Below are 5,792 nucleotides of genomic sequence, written 5' to 3' on the forward strand. Positions count from 1 at the left end.
TATATATATATATATATATATATATATATATACATATATTTTCATTCTCCTCTCTCCCCTTTCCTAAATCTCGCTCGACACTCTCCCAGATCTCACTCGTCAGTCTCTCCCTCGCCTCTCTCGCTTTATATATATGTATTTGTATAAAGCGAGAAAAAATTGTATATACACATGCAAAATACATATATCTTTGTCCTATACACTTATAATTATACAGTACAAACATTTCTCTGTCAGTTCTCTTTGTCTTTCTATCTTTTTCACTTTATACAAACACAGATTATACAATTGTTCTTTTGTATATGTATACCGAAACAAAAACAAATTATATGCAATTTCTTTCTTTTGTATATGTTTAGCGAAATATAAATATTTATGTTTGTTATAGAGTGCAATTATCCAAATTATAGCTATAACATACAAATGTGATTTTTGTATTTATTATATGTGAAAATTGCACATTAATGAACATAATAGTGCATATTTTGATTATATATATATATATATATATATATATATATATAAAAGAGAGAGAGAGAGAGAGGCGAAGCCACATATACTTGAGGGGTGTCAATCGACATCCTTTCGTCGATAAAATACATTGTGTAATCAGATAATTTTTTTGATGTGTATGTATATATCATACATTGACACTTCTTTGCTTCTATGCAATTTCACTTCTTTATATTTTGACATCTTTTAGTCAAAAATTTGACTCTGCTACTGCATATACATCAATGAATGTATCAATGTAGATTTTGATACTTGGTATGCATTTATTTATGTATGAATACACTAAATATTTGACACCAAATACACTAGTAAAAATCGATAGTGAATACACAAGATAAAATTAATCATTATGTAAATACATGCTATTGATATTGGACGCACTAATTTATAAAATTTATGAAACTCATATACATTATGAAATACAAGTATCTATACAGAGAAAAGTGAGAGACATAGAGGTCCGCGAGTAAGGAAACGATGCCAACAAGAAAGGGAGAGAGGTGAGTGAGAGTGTTAGTCTATTCCATGTGAATCACACATTCAATAAAATGTATCTTAAATAAATTACACCTAATTTGACTCGTATTTATTTATTTGAGATACATATTTGATTTTTCAGATACATGTATACGAAGTAATGTTTTTCTAGTAGAAAATGTGATTAACGGGTAATAAACTCCAAAAATAATGTGTTTTTTGTATTGCTTCTCAGTTTAAAAACTTCTTAAATGACTATTTGTGCATTTTGGGCTCAATTCAGGCCCATATGTAGAAACGGTCTGGGCTGGCAAATTTTAGGGGAAGTATTTAAGTTTTAGCCAGTTTTATCAACGTGGAGCAACAATTTGTTGATTATATGTTGCCCAGTCATTTTGATTTAGTGGTAAGACCGCAATACAATCCATAAGAGTTGTAGTGAAATAATAAGTATTTGTTCATTTTTAATCAGAGATTTTATATTCAATTTAAGCGGAGAATCATAAAGGAATGAGCCCATTAATCGTTATATATTGACTAAAAATATCGATATTTAAAGAAGTGAATAAATAATCAAATTAATTATTATTGTCGTGTATGAAGAGATGAAAGAGCAAAACTACCGTGCCTATAAATTGGCTTGCTTCGTCTTATCACTTGTCATCAAGTTCCTTTCTTCAGATTTTTCAGTCAAGTTAAAATAGATTCATCTGCAGGCGTTACATCTTTGTACGAAAGATCCATATCTCTAATTAGCAAGAAAATTCTATAACTGAGGTTTTGGGAGAAGAAGTATTTGTACCCATTAGTCGTCAATCTTTCCAAGCGTTCCTTAGATATCAACTCATTTTGCGTAGATTGACTGAATGTAGAAAACCTTTCACGAATAACATGAGTAGCGATATATTATTCTGAAATAAATTCTTTTCAATTAATTCACTTTAGTTATCATGGAAGTAGCTCTAGTTTGTTGGTTTATTTAGTTTTAATAATCAAAATTTAGGTCAGGGGCTCGACTATAAACCAACCTCTAATTATTTTTAAATCAATTAGGTACGACAAAACAAATTATATAAACTTTAATTTAATAATGGAAATTGCCTAATACCATTTAAATAATTAAATTGGTTACAATAATATATTATATATCCTTCGTTATTCTATATGACGTTAGTTCTCGATTATATATAACTAATTTTTGATTATTGCATTCCCAAAAATATGAATCATTGTACCTACACCACTCTTGCGTTTTGATCAATACGTACGTCAAAATATTTTAGCGTCTCGTTTATAAATTATGATTTGCTCATTTGGTTAGATTGTATAATAATTGAATAAAATTTTCATAACTTTTAAACTTTTCACGTTTAAAAGAAAAAAAATCAATATAAAAAATATAAATTAGACGCGTCCAAATAAAATTTTAATTTTAAATCAATTTGATCTGATATCATATCTAACTGAGGTCTAGGTGATCTCATATTTAGATACTATGAACTAATCACCACTAATGAAGGTAATGGGATGCGATAAATTGTGATCGTACGATTCTTAATCAGAGTTTTTATATTCAAATCTTATAAACAAAGAAATTTATTATAAAAAGAACATGAGCTTTATATACGAATTTAATTAAATTAGGCTATTAATATATACAATGTAAAATATATCAAACATACTATAAAAAATAAAAATAAAATTTAAAAAAAAGGAATTTTACAGAATAATATTATGATTTACTACTCACCCTAAACCCCACCGTCACCCAAAAGACAAAAACGAGTGAACAAATTGTTTTTTTTTCTAAAGACTGCCTTTTCTTTTTCTTTTTTTTTTTTAATTTTTTTAAAAAAAGATAATTAAATTATTTAAAAATGAAATAATAAAAAAAAATAGTTGGCCTGACAAAAAGGATGACCCTGGATCATTTGCAAAGTTAGACCTATAAGCAACACAATGACAAAAAGTATCTCTATTATATATTATGATAAAAGATGAAATTTTAATATACTTGCATACTATAATAAATATAATATATTTTCTTTTATTTACTGATAATTTTCGTTAACATTAAATGGAATATAATGTGGTGTCTCCCCGAAGGACGGATCGATGAGGACAGATTAAGTAAAATTAGTTAAAAATGAATATTATTTTGTGTTATCGGATTTTATTTGATTTTAGTACTTTCAATAGTGAATCGTAAATTTAATTTATACGTAAAAAATATTATGAAAATTACTACAAATAATAGTATATATGAACCATTCTAATGCTAAAAATCTTAAATGTTTTATTATTTTCGTAATTGATAATTAAGATTAGAGAGGCACAACTTTATTCATCATCACATGCAATTTCACCTAAGCATATTATAGCAAAGACATTTAAACTTTAATTCGACATAACATGAGTTTGTTTTGAGGATAAATATTGAATCGAATATAAACTTTTTAAAGATTTACTATGCATTTTTCTTCAATAGTACTTCCTTTATAACAAAAGCTGCAAAAATAAACATTTTACTTTTTCTTTTTGTCATGTGGTAACATGTATATATGTTTTTTTTTTTCTATAAACAAAAAAAAATTCCATACTTAGCTGACGTGGATCACATACCCTTAATTAGCTATATATAATAATAACAACAAAAAAGTTTGTTTTTTAAAGTAATTCAACATTTTATATATCCATTTTCTATAATCTTAGTAACAATCATTATTACTATGGTTAAGACAGAAAAAATTGCTTAATTTTATCTTAAACTTTTAAGACTGTAAATAATTTAAAATAACTATTTTTTATATATTTACGACAGATAATTTGAATGGAGAAAGTTTTAATTAGGCGTGCTAAACACAAAAAGAAAATGAAAAAAGGAAAAAAACAAAACAAAAAAGTCAAGCCACCATCGAACATATATATTATTAATAAGAAGATAATGAAAGATTAATCATCTTGTTTGATTTTGGAAGCAAAATTATACTTTATTCTTTTTTAAAAAAAGTCCTAATAATCCAATCAATGCAAAATACGTAAAGCACTTAATCTTTGATTATTATTTTTTCATGCATGCATTATGCATATGGAATTATGGATGTTTAATTCGTATTTTTTTTTCCCTTGGATAATAATTAATTTTAATATCAAAATATTGGGAGGGTATTAATCGCCACGTCATAGTCAAAGTCTCTTTTAATAAATTTTTACAATCCAACATTACACATGTTTTTCATTTTCTTGATTGTTACAATAAACTAAAATGACTTTTAATTAGGACTTTGTTAATAGATTATTTGAGTTAGCCGATTAAAAATATTTAAGAGGTTAAAGTAATTTTAGAAATAAATAATTATACAATTACATGAAATTGTTGAACATTATGATAAGTTAGTCATGACTCGTGTGTTTGATAAGAGTATTTTAATAAATACTTATTATATTGTAATAATGTCTTTAAAGATATTTATTAAATATAAGGGTTTAAAGTATTTTTATATTAAGAAAAACAAAGGATGGAAATAAAATAGAAAAATAATTAAAAGCTACTATATTATATGAAGAGTATTTTTTGAAGATTACAAAGGATAATAGAATTAAAAATTTGTAATTATAAAATCATGAGTCGGAGTAATCAGCTTATGACTGATTATAATTTATAAGCACTTGACGAATAAAACCAAAAAAATTATAATAAGCTAACTAATTTAATTAATTTATTAATTTATCCAAATAAGCTATTGTATGTTATATTTTATAAGTTTAACCAAATTTAATATTTTTTATATATAAAACTTAATCAAATTAAATTTGAAATTCATATATAAATATTTTCTTCTTTTGAAAAAATTAATAACTCCAATAGAAACAAAAAACAGGGCGGTGGAGAATTACACAATACTGACTCATTATTTATATTCTTTGTTTCAACTTCATGACATTGATGTGTTTTTGACTCAATTAAAGTTTATTTTATTTTATTTTCAATATTTCCCTTCACTATAATTATTGTTAATAGTATTTTCTTTTACTTATTTTTGAAGAAAGTATCATTACACAACTCCATGAGGAGTTAATTACTTAATTAATGGAATATAATAAAATATTTCAACTACAATATCCCCTTTTTTAGATATCCATAATATGCTGACTATTCACAATGTGAGAAGTAAATAATTAATTATTGATTTATTTTTGAAAGAATATATTTTTTTCAAAAACTCTACTAGATTTGTTTGTTTTTTTAATAGTATACTATTGGATCAACAAATTAAATTAGTTGTGAGTAATCTTTAAAAAGATATGGATTAATAGATTTTGAATTAAGCCTAAAACTAGTTTTTGAAGTTTCAAAATGCAATGATATAGATCCACTTGACCTAATTAAAGTCCATGGACAATTAGTGTAGTCATTTCCTATTACCCCACTCCCAAATCTAATAATTATAATATTTCGTTTGCATTATTTGGACCTCATTTATAATTTTTTCAATCTTTTTTTTCCTAATTGTTCTTCTCTTTTTAGTTATGTGGGAATTAATTTATCAATTAATCCACCTTTTATTGCATAAAATAATGTATAATAACTTATACACATATTAATTATGCAAATTTCAATATGTAAATTAGATTTTATGTTAATCTTTAATACACCTCTAGCCAACTATCAGTCGTAAGTAATACTAATATTGACCAATTACCAAACAACCCCTCGATGTTATAAAAGTAATGCAATTCACCCCATCCCTTTGTTAACAATTTCATTTTAATCCAAACATATATATATATATATATATATA

Source organism: Solanum pennellii, chromosome 11, assembly GCF_001406875.1.
Source record: "Solanum pennellii chromosome 11, SPENNV200".
NCBI classification, from domain to species: domain Eukaryota; kingdom Viridiplantae; phylum Streptophyta; class Magnoliopsida; order Solanales; family Solanaceae; genus Solanum; species Solanum pennellii.